Source organism: Gobio gobio, assembly GCF_949357685.1.
Source record: "Gobio gobio genome assembly, chromosome: 13".
Taxonomy (NCBI): domain Eukaryota; kingdom Metazoa; phylum Chordata; class Actinopteri; order Cypriniformes; family Gobionidae; genus Gobio; species Gobio gobio.
Genome location: NC_137106.1, coordinates 14,416,279 through 14,438,268, shown reverse-complemented (window position 1 = coordinate 14,438,268; position 21,990 = coordinate 14,416,279). Strand labels below are relative to the sequence as shown.

Sequence of the window (21,990 nt, the reverse complement as noted above, 5' to 3'; positions counted from 1 at the left end):
GTTCAATATTAAAGACAGCGAAATTAATGACAGTAATTCTGGACTCCCAGCCACTTAGTTAAACTAGACAAGGAATTTTAGAACACTTTAAATAAGTGTCATTTAGACCAGGATAAAGCTGGGGAGTCTAAGAAACCCATTTGGGTCATTTTCAAAAAAAAAAAAAAAAAAAAAAAAGTTTATATTTTTTATTATTTTGAACAACTTAAAACGTAACCCCAGAAAAGATTTATAAAACGAAGAAATAAGTATAAATGTCACAAACGCAGTGTAACAGACAGGGAACAGGGTAGATTTTCAGGCACTTGATAAATTCAAACAAATAAAGAAAAAAATGTGCAAAGCGAAAACTCAAGGTACATGTTTGTAACGTTTTAAGACTGACCCATCTGAGAAAATTAGATGTAGCCCCTTCAGGCCAACACTTTAAACTTTAAAATGATCAGCAGATACAATAATCAGAAGTTTGCAGAAGTAGATATCCCTTGCTGTTATGGGGCACTTTCCCAATATGTCAGAGCACAGAGTGGATGGGGTCTTGTCATTATTGAACTGGAATATTTCGCACCATGATAAAAGGTTCTGGCCTGACTTTAGCCATTGAGCTTTTGTGAGAAAAACGACTGCAATATCCGCCCTGCTGTTGTATCGAGACAATATCCTACAGTAGTCCTTTCATTAGAGAAATTTCACATCCCCGGCGTGTCTAATCAGTCCTTTTCCTCTTTTATGCTGACAAAAGGCTGTCATTCTGGAGGTCTCCCAAATGCAACTGGGGTTGAACAAAAGACCTCTTAGCTCAGATATGAACGATTTCATTGTTCCCTGTGCAATCAGTCATCTTTATGACAGCTCATTAGGAGATGGACAGGAAGTTGCCATATTTGGCAGGCAGCATGCTTATCTCCTTGGCTTTTAATAAGACATTTATCTGAAAGATCTAGACTTCATTGAGTTTTATGGGAATGTTGGAGTCTTTGGTTTTGCTGGTTTTGGCTGTGCTAACTTCACAGGACTGTGGGTAATTGTGCTGAAATATAGTAGTAATTTACTGAGTTCTCAATCTCATACTACCATCACATTTTAGATGGTTAGAAGCCCATGCAACAGGATTTATGCATTGCAAACAAGTCTCATTCTCTAAAGCAAAAGGAATTATGAAGCTTTTCTTTTTTTTCACTTATTCCCAGATAGGAGAAGGATTGTCCTTCAGAATCCATAAAAAGTGATTATTTTCAAACCTGTCTGTGTCTTCTGAATCATTTCACCTGTCTCATTTATTGTTTGTCTCACTGAAACAGAGCAGAATAGAGCCACACCTGAAGCAATCTCAGCATGTTTCAGATCTCAGTAATCCTTTGTGAGTGGAAAGTGCTGCATGGAAGAGCAAATATGTGGCCTTCATGTTAAATATGAAACTATGTAAAACTTCATAGACAAATATGTAACTGAAACCTTCTAAGGGTAAGAAAGTTTTCATGGAAACATTGAATCTTACACTCTTTGTGTAATGAAGAGGAAATTCCAGTTTCCACAAGCTGATTTAAAATGCAAAGGCTCAGCCATTTCAGTCACAATGAAGTTACTGGATGAATGAAAACAAACTTGTATCCTATATGGTTAAATATAATGTAGAGAGTTGTCAGATCTGCATCTGTGCCTAGTTTCTTTGTTATTTTTAGTGTCCTGTTTCCTGTGGAGTTTTTGTAGTTTTTCATGTAGATTAGTTAGCTGAGCGGCTCGATGTGTTGATGGCAGGAGTCGATTTGGTAGCCACCGCGCCAGAGTGCTCGGCTGTCATTGACACCAGGTCAGAGATCCCCGTAGCCATGATCTTTGCAGAAGAGGACTTTAGGGCAGCCCAGAGGTACGTGAGACTGGCATTGAGGCTGGAGGACACAGCACTTTGCTCTGTGTGAGCCGCTGGTGTCCTTGCAGTGGGGTCAGGCCGGAGGATTTCAGTCAGGATGGCCACCACAGCTGGGCCTTCAGACCGTGTCCAGAGCCCAGTGACGTCTCCTGTCAAGAGCCCAGAGAGGACTCTGTCCCCTGCACCGAGCCCAGAGGGAACTCCGTCCCCTGCACCGAGCCCAGAGAGGACTTCGATCCCTGCACCAAGCCCAGAGAGGACTCTGTCCCCTGTCAAGAGTCCAGAGTGAACTCCGTCCCCTGCACCGAGCCCAGAGAGGACTTCGATCCCTGCACCAAGCCCAGAGAGGACTCTGTCCCCTGTCAAGAGTCCAGAGTGAACTCCGTCCCCTGCACTGAGCCCAGAGAGGACTTTGTTCCCGCACCGAGCCCAGAGAGGACTCCGTCCCTGTCAAGAGTCCAGAGAGGACTCCGTCCCCTGCACCGAGCCCAGAGAGGAATCTGCCCTCAGTCAGGAGTCCAGAGAGGACTCCGTCCCTGTCAAGAGTCCAGAGAGGACTCCGTCCCCCGCACCGTGCCCAGAGAGGAATCCGCCCCCAGTCAGGAGTCCAGGGAGGACTCCGTCCCCTGCACCGAGCCCAGAGAGGACTTTGTCCCCGGCACTGAGCCCAGAGAGGACTCCGTCCCCTATACCAAGTCGGGAGAGGACACATTCACGGTCCCGAGTCCAGAGGGAACATCCGCCCCTGTCACGAGTCCGGAGAGGACATCCGTCCCCATCCCTGTCTCCGTCCTGAGTCCGTTGACGTCTCTGCTGTCAGCACAAGCCAGCTACCAGTCTGTGTCCCAGCCCAGCCTCCAATCATCTCAAGCCAGCAGCCTGAACTCTTTAAATGAAATAAATATATAAAACTGTATAATTATTACATAATTATTGTAAATTATTAGTATTGTGTTTTATCACTTCACTCATATTCAGGTATGATGCAAAATCTGTAAAACATGTCTATAAAATATGCCTGAGAAATGGTAGAGAGAGACTTTTTAATTGAGAAGCAAAGACAGAAGGGGGAAAAACAATTTTGCTGGAGGGCCATTTTCTTGGCTCCCTATGAAAAGGTCAGATGGCTGGTTCATGTATTAAAATGAGACTACTGATAATTGGTTTTTTATCATTCATTAAAATGTACAATGCTCCAAGGCACAAAACTATTACTGAAAACATTTTGCTGAAGTCCAAGGCCTTTCTGAGGAGAACATTTTGTCTACTCTTTTCCTTCTCTCCTCCACACCCATCCCTATCCTCTTCATTATTGAGTATGTAATTAAGTTACCTCAGTCATTTCCCTGCCTCTGTGAAGGTTCCTGCCTTTAGTTCACCCAAAAAAAAAAAAAAAAAAAAGATATTATATATATATATATATATATATATATATATATATATATATATATATATATATATATATATATATATATATATATATATATATATATATATATATATATATATATATATATATATATATATGTATAAAACAAGCATGAACCTCATTTGTTCTTGCAGTAGCTTATATGTGCTGCGTAACACATGAGGATGAACCTCATTGGTTCCTGCCGAAGCTCAAACGTGCTGCGTAACACAAGAATGAACCTCATTTGTTCTTGCGGAAGCTTGCATGTGCTGCGTAAAATACGAGAATGAACCTCATTTGTTCTTGCGGATGCTCATACTGTATGGAATGACATGAGGGTGAGTAAATTACCAGATTTTTCATTTTTAGGTGAACTATTTTACCTTGAAGGTTATGAAATAAAGCTTTTAGGTGTGTCTAATCAGTTGGGAGAGAGGTGACGCCATGTCGACCATAACAGATGGGGAGGGGCTGGGGGTCCCGTCTGTCTGTGACGTGTGTGTGTGTGTGTGTGTGTGTGTGTGTGTGTGTGTGTGTGTGTGTGTGTGTGTGTGTGTGTGTGTGTGTGTGTGTGTGTGTGTGTGTGTGTGTGTGTGTGTGTGTGTGTGTGTGTGTGTGTGTGTGTGTTGTGTGTGTGTGTGTGTTGTGTGTGTGTGTGTGTGTGTGTGTGTTTTGACAAGTTGCAGCTGCCTGGCTTTGGCTGAAGACTCAATGAGGCAGGAACAATTCCAGGGGAATTGTGAAGCATCTGGTATAGGGTGCTGGATCTGTTGTCAGGGGGACCACAGAGAGAAACAAGTGATGGTAGTGCTTAATCATATATTAACATTTACAAAAACCTTTATGCACAGGAAGGCAAGGAACACACACACACACACACACCTTCCTTGATTCCTGTGCGTAAAGGTTTTTGTAAATGTTTATATTTGATTAAGCACCACCATGCATTTACGAGTATGTATGTGGATATGTAGATCATATTTTTTAACATACACTCTAAAAAATGCTGGGTTAAAAATAACCCAAGTTGGGTTGAAAATGGACTAACCCAGCAATTGGGTTGTTTTAACTCAGCGATTGGGTTGTTTTAAGCAAACATTTAACCCAACCGCTGGGTTAAAACCACCCTGCTGGGTTAAAACAACCCAATTGCTGGGTTAGTCAATTTTCAACCCAACTTGGGTTATTTTTAACCCAGCATTTTTTAGAGTGTACTAAGTGAAATTTAACATCATTTACGGAGGACTGTGCCCATCTAATCTTCTAATTAATTCCAGGGTATAAAAACAAACTCTTCTTCCCGTTGTCAGTTCTTCTGGCATCCCTCCTTTTCCCCTTCTCATCCTTTATGTATTTGGCCTATGTTATATGGGAGCAAATCAGAGCTCAAGTAGAATATTCTCTCCAACCCCCTTTATAGCGAACAGCAAGCCAAAACTGTTTACCATGTAAGATTATATGGGTACACAAACTCATGAAAATTGGCTTTTTATACAATCATGCTGTGCTCAGTAAAGTCAGAAATGCAGATGCAGATGTAGAAGTGGAAGATTCTTGATTCAAAAGATGGTCCTTAATTCTCTACATTGTAAGAGTCGGTTTTGGTGCTAAGACAAAAGCTGAGATACATACCTCAGCAATTGAACAATAAAAGTCACTAATCTTGAGGAAAAGATCTCACAGAAACTGTGACAACACCCTGACAAACATTCCTCCCCCCTCCCCATTTTGCCCTCTCCTTGTCCTGGTTTCAAGTCACCAAATGCAGATATATCAGTGATGATGTTATTTGTAAATGTATTGTTTTATCCTTTTCATGTTTGATGTCTTTTTAAAGGTCTCAGTGCGAATGGTAAAATGGTCTCAGTTTCACTGCAGTCACTGGTAGTATTAGAAAGATTGGAAAACTAATGAGAATTCAGTTCTCCTTTGAGTAGTCTCTTCAAAGATATCTGATCCACTCCCCCAAAACCAGGTGGGGGTGTTGCAAGTATTTACAGCCCTTTTGTTCTAGTTGGAGTATTTAAGGTTGGATGTTCTAACTCTCTGGGGGAATATTCTGCAATCAGACCCCCCGTGCAAACTGCATGTAGATGTGCCAGACATGATGACTCTTAAATTATTTTCATATTGCTTTGCAATTGTGTTTTATGTTTTTACGCTGATCAGTTGTGTACCATGGATTCTTGTTTACGTATTTACTTTTCCTGTCTGGCCGAAATAAATGTTAATCTTGATTTATTCTGTATCTTTCTGAAATCATTATTTTATTCATGTCCATGCAGAGTTTTGTAGGAGTTACCGCAGATCTCTCTGCCAGGGCAGGCCATACTGGGAACTCCATAGCGGGAGCATTGAGCCATGCATGAGGGAAAACCTGATTTCTGACCTGCCACTGTTATTATAAGTTGCAGTTTCCGTGACTATCACTAGTACCATGGAGGATATTAATATTTGAAAATAAGTGATACTACGAAAAATCATTGATCTAAATTAAATCGCAACTAATCTTCAAATCAGCTGATAAACTCTAAATATAACACACTTTATGGAGTCAGATAGAATTGGAGTCAGATACAATTATTAATGGAGTCAGATTTAAAATGAGATATCAATAAATTAAAAGAACTTCACCTAAAGGCTGAAAAGGCTTACACGCAGAATTCCTTTTGACCACGTCATTAGTTTTCGGTTTTTGGGCTAATGGATGGAAATTTACAACATCAGACATAAAATTAATAAAAATGGCAAATAAATTGAATGATTAGATTATTTCTGACCAGCCATGATTTTTTTCTTTACATTATTCTTTCTGGACATTTCTCTTTCATAAACTAAATAAATCACTGATGAATATCAGTGTTAAAATACACTAATATTAACAAATATTATTTTGTCTATGAAAAAAGCCAAATTCTTTTTTTTTTAATTGTGCATTATTCTTTAATATAAAGAACATAAACATAAATTGAAAATAAAATAATAAAACAAAATAATTTCACAAATTTCACATACACACATAACCATCCGGTCTTAATTCATGCATTATGTTGTTGTTCCTAATAAATAGCCAAATAGCTTTTAGTTTCTCACCAAAGCCAAATTTAACACATTTACATATTTGAAGTTTGGCAGGTATTACATTTGGACCCTGCACACCCACATGTGAAAACACACACACAAGCTCAAAGCATATTTCATTTTTCCCGTCTCTCGGCTCATATCTGAATTCCTCACACAGCATTGAGGAGCACAGAGACTGAAGAATAGAGACGTCTGTCTGTGTAGGGTTGGAGAGGACACTTATTACACACACACACACACACACACACACACACACACACACACACACACACACACACACACACACACACACACACACACACACACACACACACACACACACACACACACACACACACACACACACACACGTAGTGTCTCCTCTCTAATGTTAGTGCATTGAGGAGGAACACACCCTGTTAACCTGCACAACCTTTGACTTCTGAGCTTTTTGACAAATATAGAGGAGAAGAGAAGACCATTATGACATCTGGTCTGTCTTATTCAAAAAGGGCTTAAAATGATCGAAAATTCTAATTCTTTTTAGCAAATTACTTTAAAAAAAAGAAATGATTCATCAATTTGAGTCTAAAGTCCCTGTAATGCATTTGGCACCTCTTTCACAGCAAAATAAACGCTGCTATTCATCAGTGATTATGTTTACAATAGGTTTAATTTAACTTGCATGTATCTTAGGTTTTATATTGGGGTTTTGTGTATTTGTGAAAAAGTGTAGACAGCATCACTGATTATAATGACACCGCTCACGTCCAGTGTATGGTGTTAAAAAATACAGTTACAAAGTTTCTTCTCCAACACTGATCAAGTGTGGGTGAGCAAACACTGAATCCCAAGATCACCCCAGACCTGCAGTTAAAAGGTCTGAATGTATGTTAAATAGAAGTGATATTTTAGACAGTAGAAGCTATAGTACCAGGATTTTAAAAGACTTGGGCAGTTCCATAATTCAGTCTTAAAATGCCTTACTGAGTTAACCACATGGATCTTATTTCCTGTGCTAAAATAAGAGTGCAAACCCAATAACAGATACACATGGAGAGAGAGAGACACGTGTAAAACCAAATGGTGGAACATGTGGATGAAATTACACCTCTGGCAGATGTATTGTAAAAACAAATTAAAAAGTACAACTAGCTGTGTACATTGAATGTAAACCTCCAGTGTCAAAGTACAAACACATGGTCGATAATTCAAATCGGTGCAGATTTACTGTTTTGTTTTAATCTGAGACTTAACTACATGACCAAATATGGATACATAGGGGGATCTGCAGTGGTTTGGCTGCGGCTCAATCAATATTCTGCAGCATAATCGATGTGTCAGCACAGATTGAGACTGTCCCATTTAATTAGAAACACTGGAATGAGCACAGGATATACAAATATCTAAGCAACACCATGTTCATGGGTTTAAAACAATCTAAATGCAATTATATTAATAGATAGAATAGTCTTGGCTGCATTAAATATATAGATATAAATATATATATGAAAAGTCGCTTAAGGTGTTTTTATGTTGTTTAAAGAAGTTTCTCATGCTCACCAAGCCTGCATTTATTTGGCTGCATTATAAAAAACAGAAATATTGTGAAATATTATACATTTTAAATGAACTGTTTTCTATTTTAAAATATTTTATAATGTAATTTATTCTTGTGATGCATTAGTCTTCAGTGTCGCATGATCCTTCATTCTAACATGCTGATTTGGAGCTCGGGAAACATTTCCAATTATTGTCAATATAATTGATAGCAATTATATATATATATATATATATATTTGTCAAAAAGCTCAGAGGTCAAAGTTTGTGCAGGTTAACAGGGTGTGTTACCCCTCAATGCACTAACATTAGAGATAAGCCACTAGGTGTAGGTGTGTGTGTGTGTGTGTGTGTGTGTGTGTGTGTGTGTGTGTGTGTGTGTGTGTGTGTGTGTGTGTGTGTGTGTGTGTGTGTGTGTGTGTGTGTGTGTGTGTGTGTGTGTGCGTGTGGGTGTGTGTGTGTGTGTGTGTGTGTGTGTGTGTGTGTGTAATAAGTGTCCTCTCCAACCCTACACAGACAGACGTCTCTATTCTTCAGTCTCTGTGCTCCTCAATGCTGTGTGAGAAATTCAGATATGAGCCGAGAGACGGGAAAAATGAAATATGCTTTGATATAATTTGTGCTGCTTAAAGGAACACTCCACTTTTTTTGAAAATAGGCTCATTTTACAAGTCCCTTAGAGTTAAATAGTTGAGTTTTAGCGTTTTTGAATCCATTCAGCCGATCTTTGTATCTGGCGGTAGCACTTTTAGCATAGCTTAGCATACATCATTGATTCTAATCAGTCCATTAGCATCTCATTCAAAAAATGACCAAAGACACTTTCAATATTTTTCCTATTTAAAACTTGACTCTTCTACAGTTACATCGTGTGCTAAGACCAACTGAAAATTAAAAGTTGCGATTTTCTACACCTATATGGCTAGGAACTACTTTCTCATTCCTGCGTAATAGTCGCGGATCTTCGCGGCAGTACCATGGCTGCAGCAGCACAATGATATAACACCGTCTGAAAGTAGCCACCAGCAAGGTAACTTTCAATGTGACCGGCACTAAGTTTGTGTAGTTGCAGAGAGAGTTTCAGGCTTGCAGCCGACAAATTGTGTTGTGGATTTACCTGTGTGATTAGCCATGGTTCTGTGTGTTGTAAAGGGCTGTGATAGTAAGTCGAAGGTGTATACTACCACCATGTTTCACAGAATACCAACGAATCATTGCGCCGCTGCAGCCATGGTACTGCCGCGAAGATCCGTGACTATTACGCAGGAATGAGAACGTAGTTCCTAGCCATATAGGTGTAGAAAATCGCAACTTTTCATTTTCAGTTTGTCTTAGCACACGACGTAACTGTAGAAGAGTCAAGTTTTAAATAAGAAAAATATTGAAAGTGTCTTTGGACATTTTTTGAATGAGATGCTAATGGACTGTTTAGAATCAATGATGTATGCTAAGCTATGCTAAAAGTGCTACCGCCAGATACAAAGATCGGCTGAATGGATTCAAAAACGGTAAAACTCAACTATTTAACTCTAGGGGACTTGTAAAATGAGCCTATTTTCAAAAAAAGTGGAGTGTTCCTTTAATATTTTTGTGGAAAGTGTGATATATATTTTTTTAGGATACTTTGAAAAAAATTCAAAAGAACAGCATTTATTTTAAATAAATGCATTCTTGCTTATGTTTGTTTAAAAAAATCTTACTGTGGATATATAAAAATACCAAAGCTTACCGTTTGCATGCGTTGTTAAGCACTGCAGTTTATAAACAAGTTATTTGAAGCATGAAGACATAAAGCCACTGCTCATAGAGTGTGTGAGAACTGAACTCTGAGCAGCACTGAGTTGCTTTTTGCCACCTAATTGGGCTTGAGCGGTTAAATACACATACCATGATAAAAAACACCACTCAGTCAGCAGGTATTTCATAATCTAGAGGCCGATAATAATTCTGATTACATGCCAGATGCATACCTGTCAACACTCCCGTTTTTGCTGGGAGTCTCCCGAATTTCACACCCATTTCCCGCCCCCCTCCTGTTTTGTTATTTCTCCTGGGAATCTCCTGTAATTTGTATGGCCCAAACCTCGTTATATGAATAATCATATCAATATATTATTCCAAGGTTGTTCAGCTGCCAGATCTGTGATCATATGAAACGCCTACTCATATGATCGACACATCCATAGACTGATTTCAACCCATTTGTGACCTCGACCTGGCAACCTACAACGCAGCTGCGCTGTTTATCTCTGCGCAGGTAGTAGACGCAGGAAGCTGAATCAAGCACCACTTGTAGAAATGAGAGGAGAAGACTCAGGTGGAAAATATTTAATGCAGCATTCATTTTTTTCTGTCAATCTTTGGCTGGTGTCACCCATGTTAAATGTGGTGCCTAAGAAAAATAAATAATATAATTGTATATTCTAATAGTTATATTTCTCATTAAAATATTGAAATTATCTATTAATATACATTGTGAATGAACTATGTATAAATAATAATAGTGATTTATATTTGAGCGGCGATCATGTGACGTATTACACGTACACAAGTTGTGTATGACATAAGTGCATGACTCACGAAAATGAACACAATACTTTACTTTACAATACTTACAATACTTTATGGCTGATGATGATCAATCATTTAAAATGATGATTGCAGATTTAAGCGTGGATGCTAGACGATTTTGAAGCTGCTCAGAATCTGAAGCGGGTGTTTAACAAACTGTGAAACTCTGGATTTGGTCAGGTTTATTGCTTTAATATACAAATTAATAATTAGGCTAATTGGGTGAAACTGTGCACTTGAATTTGTCTTCCACATATACGTTGTATGTTATCATAATCTTATGTAGTCATACATCCTATGCAGTGCGGTGAATTATTATTTCTCTTTATTGTCTTTTTAGGGTATTTTAGTCATTTAAATAACATGGGTTATCTTAATATGTGATTAATGACATTTTATTATAATATTAGACCACCCTAATATGTATTTATTTCCTTCTAATTCTCTGATGTGGATGACTTAGGACAATATGGTCCAAGGCAACATCAACTCAGAGAAGAAAGCTGGTAGTAGCCGAGGTCCGGCAGCAAGAGGAGGCAGAAAAATGCACAAAGGCAGTCTCGCAGTCCAAACAGGGACAGTGGACTAACTTGGAATACCTGGAGAAACGTAAGCTCACAAGGAAGGATCTCTGGGAGATCCACCTACAATGTTCTTCCCACAATCAAGAACATAAACCAGTGGACTGGAGAAGATCCATCATGTCCTCTCTGTCAAACCCCAGCAACGTTAAGGCACATCCTTTTCGGCCGCAAAATGAGTCTTTCCCAATGCTGTTACACCTGGAGGCACAATCAAGTCCTGAGACAACTGCCAATTATCCTGGAAGGAAGGAGAACCATCACCAATGCCCTCCCTCCTCCAAAGCATGGATTCTCAAAATCCACCGCCTTCATAAGAGCAGGACAACTTCCAATGAAGACAACTAGAAAAATGGAATCGACCCTGCTGGACGCTGAGGAAAATGCTAATTGAGAGACCGGATGCTCAGCTTTCCGCCTGAGATAATCTCAACTAACCTCAGGCCGAACCTAATCCTGTGGTCAACCTTTCAAAAGTCCCTGTTCATTGTGGAACTAACTGTGCTCTGGGAGGCTACAATTGGTGAAAGAATGAACGTAAAATCCTGAAGTACTCAGACCTAGCAGCTGAAGTAGTACAATGGGGCTAGCAAACCCAGTTGCTCCTAGTAGAGGTTGGTTGCAGAGGCTTTGTAGCCACAGCAACAACCAGACTACTGAAGGGGTTGAGAGTCAAAGGAAAGGCCTACCGACAAGCTGTTAGGATGCTTTCAGAGGCTAGAGGAAGGGGTCAAATAAGAGGTGAGCGCACCTGGGATGCCAGGTGTTGCTGTTGAGCCCTTTGGAGATGTCGTGGGCCTATCAATGAAACACCAAGGAAGGAGGGTGCCCATCTGATGACCCGCATGAAGTGATTACCCCTACCCACTCAAGATGTTAAGAAAGTGCCAATTATTCGAAGGGATTGTACCATCAAGTCAAAGCCAAAGCACAACCAAAACAAGTTTCTTTTGCAGGACTGTATATACTGTATATACACAGAGAACAAGTTGTAGAACAATTGTAGTGCTGCTACTGTATAACAATGTGTAAAGAAAAGTTCACATTCTTTTTTTTTTTTTTGGTCACACCTGCAATGTAATAGTATGTATAACAGGGTATAAAAGCCTAAAATCCAGACACTCAATCAATACATACAAATATTGTCAAAATACTTCCTGAGAGTTATTATTCCCACCTAGCGAATGAGAAGACATTTTCAGAAAGGTATGCAGATAAGGTGTGTCTTGCACTTTTTGCAGTTCAGTTTCACTTGATTTGGTTTGGTTCTTGTTTATATAATTTCCAATGTGCTTATGAAAAACAGTGTGAGGAAGAAAATGTATCCCCATCTGCTCTTCAAATTGAGGTCTTTTGTGCTTTTCACACGCAGTTTTTTCCTCTTTCATCAACTTCACCAACCACTGACTTCAGACTTCCTTTTGCTGCTCTCTCTCTCTCTCTGTCATTGCAGATGGCAAAGGCACTGCAATTCATTATTCAGATTCGACTTCATCATTTATAATGGAGGGTGATGCATTTCAAAATGCCTCTCTAAGTCGTGACAAGTGAAACCAGTCTAAAATATGAAGCCCAGCCGGGCCCGAAGGCTGCAGAAACACAAAGTCAACACATGGCTGGTTTTAACTGGTTTTACACCCATTTTGAAATGAATGAGTAGGTTTTATTTGCAGTTTGTCTCAAGGAAATAAAATTCCACCCTCTCTAGTTTTCTCTTCAGGAGAGTTTGTTTGCCTCCATAAATACGTAGGAACCCTCTGTTGAGGTTGACTGGCTGGGTGGATCTCTCAGCAGCGTGAGGGGAATGAGAAACCATGCGATGCTCATAAGCATCAAATTTAATTGTCAGAATGCAGAGGGAATGATTCAGAAGCAAAATCAGTGGAGAAGCTAATCCCATAATGCCAGAAAATCCAAAATGGTGGATTTTAAAGGGATAGTTCACCCCAAAATGGAAATTCTGTCATTAATTACTCACCCTCATGTTGTTCCAAACCCATAAGACTTTCGTACATCTTCCAAACACAAATAAAAATTTTCGATGTCCCTCCATTGGCAGCTACGCAACTGACACTTTAGCCGCTTTTCCGAACGGTTCTTAGAATGGTAAGGAACGGTTCCAGTTATGTTTGCACTTGAGCTTTGTTTGGCATGGCACAATTACAAACCGTTCTCAGCCCGGATTCTTTCGTATTTGCACGCACAGGAGAACTTCTCACGAATAATCTGCATTATTCAGAGAAACCTCACAGCTGAAGCTATAACACAGCTTTTCTTACTCTTTTACTGTATATGATCGAATGTATTTAGGATGAAATAAAATTGTATTATTTAATAATTTTATTATATAATTTTATATATGGATCATATAATACAATTAATGCAATGTACTTTAATGTAATTTTAGTTATGTTAGTATGAAATATAACTTCTTAACACGACTATTAGGGCGTGATTTTTGCATACATGAAGTTTCAGTTGTTACTATTTTGTATTATATTTATATTGTAATAAATATAATATTTATTACAAACCTTTTGGTGAATCGTGATTAGTTCATAAAATCGTTCGTACGCACATTTCACAAATAAATTTGTGCGTACACATGCTTAGTGAATGAGACCCAATATGTAAATAGTGACTACGTTAAACGAACTTGCCATGGCAACGTCTGATGTGTTTGAATTACACTCCAAAGAGCGGCCGTTATCAGCCCCACAGTGGAAAATGAAACTATAGCCATACCTGTTGTCATGAAATGGAACAGTTACGCAATGATAACCGTTCGGCCCAACTGTAGAAAAGTGGCTTTTGATGCTTGAAAAAGTTCATAAAGAGATCGTAAAACTAATCCACTTTATATGATGAACAAAATTAATTTAGACTTTTATTCACATATAAACATTCATCAACTCACACATCAGTTATGATAAACGGAAGCTCAAGCATGTTTCATTTACATGCGAGAACCAATAAGATGAATTCTCGTGTTGTGCAGCAAGTTTGAGCTTCCACAAGAACCAATGAAGTTCATTCTTGTGTTACGCAGCACGTATGAGCTTCCCTAAGAACCAATGAGGTTAATTCTTGTGTGTTACGCAGCACGTATGGGCTTCCTCATGAACCAATGAGGTTCATCCTTGTGTGTTATGCAGCACATTTGAGCTTCCACAAGAACCAATGAGGTTCATTCTTGTGTTGTGCAGCAGGTATGAGCTTCCACAAGAACCAATGAGGTTCAATCTCGTGTGTTAGGCAGCACGTATGGGCTTCCTTATGAACCAATGAGGTTTATTCTTGTGTGTTATGCAGCACATTTGAGCTTCCACAAGAACCAATGAGGTTCATCCTTGTGTGTTAGGCAGCACATTTGAGCTTCAGTAAGAGGTTTGATCTTGCATGTCAAACAGGTTAGGTTGAGCTTCTGTTTTTTGGTTTTTTTTGCTGATCAATGATCAATGTTCAATGTAAAGTTTCATTGTAAATAAGAGCCTAAATTCAATCTGTTCGTCATATAAAGTGATTGTGTCTCTTCCGAAAATTTGGACTAAACTGCTCAATTCATATGTATTAGTTTTTCAATCTCTTTATGAACTTTTTCAAGAGTCAAATGGGTAGTTGCATAGATGTCAATGGTGGGATAAAGCTCTCGGATTTCATCAAAAAGTAAAAATCTGTTTGTGTTACAAAGGTGAGCTAAAGTCTGATGGGTTTGGAACAACATGAGGGTACGCAATTTATTTTTGAGTTTTAATTTTTGGGTCAAGTGACCTATCCGGTAACGCTCCGGAAAGTACTGCGTAAGTAAAGAGAATTTACAGCATAATTTTCGGTAATTATAGTGCAACTATAAAGTAAGTATGTGTAGGTATAAGGGAACAATATGTAATAGTGGGGGAATAAAGGGGTAACTATCAGAAAAAATAACACATTATTTATACTGTAAGCATTTTTTAATTAAGGGGTAATTATCCGTGTAGTTACAGGGTAAGTACAATAAACAACACATACAAAATCTGATATCACTCAGAAATATTTATTTGAAAAACAACTTAATCCAAAACAGATTTGACACTTCTTCTTCTTCTTCTTTTTTTTTTTTTAATAAACTTTCCATTTCAAATAATAACGTCTGGACAGAAAGAGGCACGTTTTGTCCCTTTTTTTGTTTCTCTTGCTTGTCTTCCTCTTCTTCTTTATCATTATTTCCACTGATGGATCCTAAGATGAATCCCATGTCTTTTGATATTTTGTATTGTTATTTATTAAAATAAAAAGTACACCAAGAAATGCTCTCATAGTTTACTAATATTTTCGCCCCCGATCAGCTGTTACCAGCGTGTGCATGAGTAAAGAAGCTTCAAGCTTTCATGACGTTCTCGCGCGCGTTTAATCTGAAACACACGTGAGAACTGCTGGTCGGAAGCGATAGTCTACAGTTAAATTTTTTTAAAATATTGTTATTTTTCTTACAAACACTTATCGTTTCACTTCAGAAGACATTGATTCATCCATTGGGGTCGTATGGATTACTGTAGTTATTGCTGTATGTGCTGTTTGATGCTTGCTTTTAGGAACCCAAATGAGTTTTCATTAGCAGAGATTATTTATTTTTCTGTGTTCATATGAAGAAATAAAGTTGTATGTACATCTCGGATGGCATGAGGGTGAAAGACGAGTAAACGGTGAGGACATTTCTGCGTGCACTGTATTTTCAGTGTAGCTGATACATAATACAGAATAGCTAGAGACATCCTTCTTAAAGCTACACTGTGTAACTTTTTTAGTTTATTCTTAGCTAAAAACACTTAGTTCTTTCAAAAATATATGTGCTCATTAATGTATATTTACTTCCTTCAAGTAATAAAGTATTCTCGTAAGTTTATAATATGCCATTGAAAATACATACGGGTGAGGGGTTCGAATGCCGGTTGCCATGTTGCCCCTCCATCTTGAAAGTACATTAGCCAAAGAGGGACATACCCGTAAATTCAAGCTTCGCCTTTCGCGTTTTAACACTTGATGGCACCGTGTCGAATGTGGACGAGGTCGAACTGGAAGCCATGTTAATCTTGGACTAAATCGGCCACCGTAGGAGTTAAAACGAAATCGGAATAGAGAGGAACAGAAACTAATATTCACTGGATGGTCATATACCTTTTCACCGCTAGATGGGAGAAAAATAACCCTGTGTAGCTTTAAGATTCATCTGTGGCAAGGATGAAAAAGTAGAGGAACTAGACGAGGATAAAGCAAAGCAAGAACAACGAATAAATGTTGTAAATCTGTTTTAAACTTGTTTTTAAAATAAAGGTTTCCGAGTGATATCAGATTGTGTACGTGTTTTTATTGTAGGCTACTTACCCTGTAACTACATGAAACAAGAGGAGAACAAACACCACTTTAATTTACAACCCGCAGATTCATACTTACCTTGTAACTTCATGGATAATTACTTGGGGTGCTCCGATCGATCGGCAACCGATCTCGATCGGTCGATAATTGCTTTGGGATGATTGATCGGCTGTCTCCAAAAAGGCCGATCTCATGAACCGATCGCATGCTGACGACACATAAAACCCACACCTGCCGTGAGAGCTAGGGCATGATATGCAGCGACACCGTCTCATTATCTTTCCAGTGCGGGTAAAATAATTATAATGCTGAAGGTGAGGTATAATTCATATTTCTATATTAAATACCTTACGCAGTCATTTGAAAACGTTCTGTGGGACGTAAGTTCACAAACAGCGTGCGTGAATCACTGCGTGCGCGCGCTCTCTCTCTCCCTTTCAAAATGCTCAAATGGCTTCACATCAGCGCATCGCATGTGCACTAAAATCGAGCTGCACAGTTGACACAGGATTTGCCACTTTGCACAATCGAGGCAGTGTCACATCGTCACTAAAGTTTATCATTTGCGTTTATTTTTAAGTCTTGCCAGTGTTCAAACCGCTCAGCACTCGCGCGCACGGTCTGGAGAGACACACACACACACACACAAAGGCCATCTCACAAAAAGCTTGCGAGTACAAATTGCGCTGAAATGGTCAGATACACACAAATGTATGTACTAAACTACCGTCTTGACGAGTGTGCACGTAAACCCTGTCGTGACTCGCGAGTTAACGTTTGTGTTGTTTGATGAACCTTTATGACACTCACTGCTCTTGAATGACTAACTTTTGCAACCTTAAGTGTAAGGATTAATCTAATTTAAGGGAAGACCAATATTAATTTACATTTGATTTCTTATTAAATATCTTTAGTATTTCTTACCTCAATACTAATGTTAGACCTACCTGAAAAATTGTTTTTAAAAACAAAAATGCACTGAATGATCAAATATTTAGGTGAGATAATTATATACATTTATTATATACATTTATTTGGGAAAGATGGCCTACAGTAGCCTTAAGTTATCTCATTTTCTAAAATAAACACTTGGTGGTTCTTCAAGATCTTGACTCAGTTAATCTAGAGTTAGTTTCATTTCTACAAATGGTGCAAACTCTGCAAGTTTATTGATAAAAGATTGCCATGCCCCTGCCATTCTGTGATCGGCAGTGATCGGCAATCGGCAGATCATGATCTTGGTGATCGGTCATCAGTGATCGGCCCCAAAAATGCTGATCGGAGCATCTCTAATAATTACCCCTTAATTAAAAAATACTTACAGTATAAATAATGTTTTAATTTTCCTGATAGTTACCCCTTTATTACCCCAATATTACATATTGTTCCCTTATACCTACACATACTTATTTTATAGTTGCACTATAATTACCGAAAATTATGCTGTAAATTCTCTTCAAAAAGCATAGGACGCAGAGTGAGCTGTTGCCGCATAAGTGCACAATCAAAGTTGTCTTAAATATTAGACATGCTTTATATTAAGCGCTTTAAACTAAATCATAAGCCTACATGGCAAGCCAAGACTTCAGATACCAGATGCGTGTGTTTAATGCGTTTGAGATGCGTTTTTTTCTCAGCACACAGCTTGCATCATACAGTTGTACTTACCTGTAAATGTTACAAATGCACGCAAGTAAACCACTGTTTAATAAAAATATAGAACATGGTTTACATGGTCAAACAAACTGTGACTTCAAAACCGAGTTATATTGCCAAAAGTATTGGGTCACCCCTCCAAATCATTGAATTCAGGTGTTACAATCCCTTCCATGGTCACAGGTGTATAAAATCAAGAACCTAGGCATTCTACAAACATTTGTGAAAGAATGGGTCTCAGTAGCTTAGTGAATTCAAGTGAATTCAAGCGTGATACAGAATATTTTAGAATATTCCTCTTTAATAATTGTTTAATCGACACGTCATCCTCAATAAACCCGTCTCCGGCATGATGACTCTGATCTTTCGAATATTTTGAACTGGCACCCCGACTGAGCCTGGTTTCTCCCAAGGTTTATTTTTCTCCATAATGCCACCTGATGGAGTTTTGGTTCCTTGACACTGTCGCCTTTGCCTTGGCTTAGCTCAGTTGGGGGGACACAAAATGTTCAACTAAATATCCAAATAAATCTAATTAGTAAACTAAATTAACTATATAAACTAAATTACTGATCTGCCCACATTGTCACTATATGATAATTGAAATGAGCTGATGACATCACCGGTTTCCCCAGAGCGGCTGTACAGCCGAATCAAATTCTGTTGCATTATTTTCCTGTTTAACACTGTGAAGCTGCTTTGAAACAATCTGCATTGTAAAAAGCGCTATATAAATAAAGTTGACTTGACTTGACCGTGATAGGTTGCCACCTGGGCAATAAGTCCATTCGTGAAATTTCCTCACTAAAATACTAAATACTATATAGTCCACGGTCAACTGTTAGTGGTATTATAACAAAGTGGAAGCAATTGTTTCGTTTTGATTTGAGCCATTTTCGGCCTTTTTGCTTTTTTGTGCTAATTATAAGAGCGTGCACAGCGTACTGAACATATTTAAAGTCGTCTCAGATAGTTGAGCTCATTAGGAGAAGTGTCTGGGCAGTGAAGGAGCATGAGCCGTAAGTGTTTTTGTGAATACTCAGTTCTGCTGTGTTGCTTAGTGTATTTCTTGATAGTAGGAGGACTCATTTCGATTTTTATATTTATCTATAATTTATACTGTCATAGTAAATTGTACTTGAATTATAACCGTGCCTGTTTAAAAGAACAGCCGCGTTGTGCTGCACTCGTGATAATACAATTATAATTGGTGAGTTTTTGCACTTAAGCCGTCCTATTCAACCATAGTTTCATGTTGATTTGAGCCATTTACAGCCTTTTGGCTTTTTTGTGCTAATTATAAGAGCGTGCACAGCTGTTTTCAGTCAAGTAGTGAAAGTCATTTATTTATTTATTTAAAGTGTTTTCGCTGGCGTGGAAGCGTCAGCGGAAGCGTTCAGCCCTCATGTTCAGCCTTCTTGTGTGAAGACTGACTTGGGTAAAGACCTACGACTCTATCTGTGCGACTCCACCAATCAAGGACACCGGTAATGCAATAAATGCTCTACTATTACACGCAGAAGGCAGCGCAACACTGCTAATCTGTGTCCTATTACCTCCTCCACTAATGCTCCTCCCTCTTTTTCTGTGGGTCTATGGAATTGTCAGTGAGCTGTCAACAAAGCTGACTTCATTTCAGCCTTTGCCACTCAATCCACTCTCAATATCTTGGCCTTGACTGAGACCTGGATTCGTCCAGAAGACTAAGCAACCCCTGCTGCTCTCACTAACAATTTCTCTTTTTCTCACACCCCTCGCCAGACTGGGACGGGTGGTGGAGGCACAGGTCTTCTCATTACTAACAATTGGAAATACTCAACCCACTCCTCTCTATGCATAAACGACTAATTTGAATACCATGCTATTACAGTTACAACTCCTGTTAAGATCCATATTGTGGTCATTTCTCATTATTTCATCACTTTTAATCTACAACTTACTACTTGTGCACCACCAGTCCCTCTACCAGTTACTTTCAGACGAAACCTGCGCTCACTTTCTCCTTCTTATCTGTCTTCCGTTGTGTCATCCTCTCATCCCTCAGCCACACAATTCTCATCTATGGATGTAAATACTGCAACAGACACTTTATGTTCCACTTTAACTTCTTGTCTAGATAGTATCTGTCCTCTATCTTCTAGGCCAGCACGCGCTACTCCCTCTAACCCTTGGTTATCTGATGTTCTTCGTGAACACCAGACTAAACTCAGGGCAGCAGAGAGAAAAAGGCGTAAAGTCTGACCTGAGTAAGCATCAATCTCTCCTCTCATCCTTCTCAGATGAAGTCCATGCGGATAAGTCTTCATATTTCCACAACAAAATCAACCGCACTTCAAACACAAGCACACTTTTCAGAACATTCAACTCTCTCCTCAGTCCCCCTCCACCACCTCCCATCACCTCTTTATCTGCAAACGATTTTGCCCATTTCTTCACTGATAAAACAACAACCATCAGCAGTCAGTTCTCCCCTCCACACACACAGGATTTTAGATCAGCCACATCCACAGCCGGAAATCTTCTTTCCTTCTTCTCTACAGTCACTGAGGCAGAAGTATCTAAACTTCTCCTCTCCAGCCATCCTACCACCTGTCCTATAGATCCCATCCCCTCACACCTTCTACAAGCCATCTCTCCTCCTACACTCCTACCAGCACTCACACACATCATCAACATGTCTCTCCACACTGGCATTTCCCCTACCACATTTAAGAAGGCTCGGGTAACCCCACTGCTTAAAAAACCCACATTAAACACGTCACTTGTAGATAGCTATAGACCTGTTTCTCTCCTACCATTCATAGCGAAAACACTTGAACGAGTTGTTTTCAACCAGGTTTCATCTTTCCTCTCACAGTATAACCAGCTAGACGTCAACCAATCAGGTTTCAAAAGGGGCCGCTCAACAGAGACTGCATTACTGTCGGTCACTGAAGCCCTGCGGATTGCGAAAGCTGATTACAAACCATCAGTCCTTGTCCTCCTCAATCTATCGGCTGCCTTTGACACTGAATCATCAGATTCTTCTGTCCACCCTCTCATCACTGGGCATCACAGGAATTCCACTCCACAGGTTTGAGTCATATCTCAAGGTTCTTTCAAGGTTGCCTGGAGAGGGGAGGTATCCAAAGCACATCTACTGACCACGGGGGTTCCTCAGGGCTCAGAGCTTGGACCTCTCATTTTCTCCATTTACATTACATCACTGGGACCCATCATACAGGCACATGGCTTCTCATACCATTGCTATGCTGATGACACACAGCTCTACCTTTAATTTCAATCAGATGATCCCACAGTAGCTGCATGAATCTCAAGCTGTCTGATGGACATCTTGGAATGGATGAAAGAACATCACCTGCAGCTCAACATGGCAAAAACTGAGCTTCTCGTCTTCCCTGCCAATCCAACTCTACAACACGATTTCATCATCCAGCTAGGTTCATCCTTGATTACCCCTTCAAGGTCAGTCAGAAATCTTGGAGTATTATTTGATGACCAGCTGTCCTTCAAAGACCACATTTCAAAGGCAGCTCGGTCATACAGGTTTGCGCTGCACAACCATTCAGACCATTCCTAACAGAGCATGCAACACACCTCGTCTAGGCCCTGGTCATTTCTAGGCTTGACTACTGCAATGTGCTTCTGGCTGGACTTCCATTGTGTGCGATCAATATGCTTAAAATGATTCAGAACTCAGTGACACGTCTTGTCTTCAACGAGCCCAAAAAGGCCCATGTCACACCTCTCTTCAAGTCACTCTCATCAAGTTCAAGGCGTTGACACTTGCTTACAGATCCACCACAAGCTCAGCACCCGCATACTTCCACTCACTCCTACGAGTCTACACCCCCACCAGAAGCCTTCGCTCAGCTAAGGAGGCTCGTGGTACCATCACGGAGAGGCATGAAATCCCTTTCCAG

The 21,990-nt window shown here is 39.5% G+C and overlaps 1 protein-coding gene across 1 annotated transcript in view; it reads right to left on the bottom strand.

Annotated features, from left to right (window-relative positions):
- LOC307136650 (procathepsin L-like) overlaps nt 1-21,990 on the bottom strand; it is a 1,021,532-nt gene that overhangs the window by 515,902 nt on the left and 483,640 nt on the right. The window lies entirely within an intron of this gene.